This window comes from Cyprinodon variegatus, unplaced genomic scaffold, assembly GCF_000732505.1.
Source record: "Cyprinodon variegatus isolate N-32 unplaced genomic scaffold, C_variegatus-1.0 Scaffold9, whole genome shotgun sequence".
NCBI classification, from domain to species: domain Eukaryota; kingdom Metazoa; phylum Chordata; class Actinopteri; order Cyprinodontiformes; family Cyprinodontidae; genus Cyprinodon; species Cyprinodon variegatus.
In genome coordinates, this window is record NW_015150462.1 from 850,673 (window position 1) to 851,774 (window position 1,102).

Below are 1,102 nucleotides of genomic sequence, written 5' to 3' on the forward strand. Positions count from 1 at the left end.
AAGTCAAGGTAAAAATGAAGTGAAAAGCTGAAAAACAAACAACAAAAAAACTTTGCCAAGTTTCTGAAAAGTTAATTAAGCCAAAGTAGAGCTCACCTGTTGCCTGGAGACCACTAACTGCTAACTGGTGTTTCCAGGGAATGGAGGAGCAGTTTACCAGTCCTTCCTGCTCCCTTAGCGGCTATCTGAGCCCAGCTGTGTGGAACAGTTCACTGAACAACAGCCAGTTTCTCTACACTTTTAAAAAGAGGCCAGTGGCGCGTGCCAGCGAAACAGCTGCAGCTGCTCTTCAGCGCGCGGCTGCTCCTAAATGCGCGACAGTGCGCGCGCTACACCCAGTCAGCAATACTTATCTCTACCTACAGCTGGTTTGGTGATTTACATAAACTACACCATCACCTGTTGGCAAAAATGAGGAAAACTCGTTTTGTTTACATTTAATTTATCATGCAGGCTGTAACAGTGGCGGTTCTTACAGGTTTGGGGCAGGGGTGGATTTAGGAAATTTGGGGCCCTGGGCAAAGACAGGCAGGGGGGGCCCTCTTAATTGAAAAGAGAACACACAGATACAGAAATTTTAATATAATATACATACACTATTTGTTCTAGGTTGTGTCTCTTTCTTCTTTTCCTGTTGTTTCCCTTTCTATATTTTCTTTTCATATTTGCAATGTGCTCAGCTGACTTTTCATGCTGTCTCAATCTAAGTCTAAGTTCACACTCAGGCCTTGATGCTCAATTCCAATTTTTTTGTGAAATCCGATTTTTTTGCATTGCCGTTCACCTTACCAAATATATGCGACTTCTATGTGATATTCTGTGTAAACTCCATTCATACAGCTTAAGTGTCCCGCATGCGCAGTAGAGGACGCAATGACATCACAGATCAGCGTGCTCTTTGTTTATCATAGAAAACACAATGCGCTGGAGCACATCTAGCGATCTTTCCAAACCTTAAAACCTCAATCTTTTCAAGATGGTTAAATGGTGTTCAGCCATTAATACCCGACGTCTGTTTGGACCTTTCTGAACATGTGCAGCAAATGGACCGATTCAATATGGTGGACACAGAAGGGAGGGGCTGAGACATCCTTAACATTAG

General features: G+C 43.1%; 1 protein-coding gene across 1 annotated transcript in view; it reads right to left on the reverse strand.

Moving 5' to 3' along the window:
- Positions 1–170, reverse strand: part of LOC107086675 (cordon-bleu protein-like 1) — an 11,325-nt gene extending 11,155 nt beyond the window's left edge. Inside the window, exon 1 of the mRNA XM_015377779.1 lies at positions 97–170. The gene's annotated coding sequence lies outside the window, so the exon portion shown is untranslated. The remainder of the gene's footprint in view (positions 1–96) is intronic.
- Positions 171–1,102: the final 932 nt, after the last annotated feature.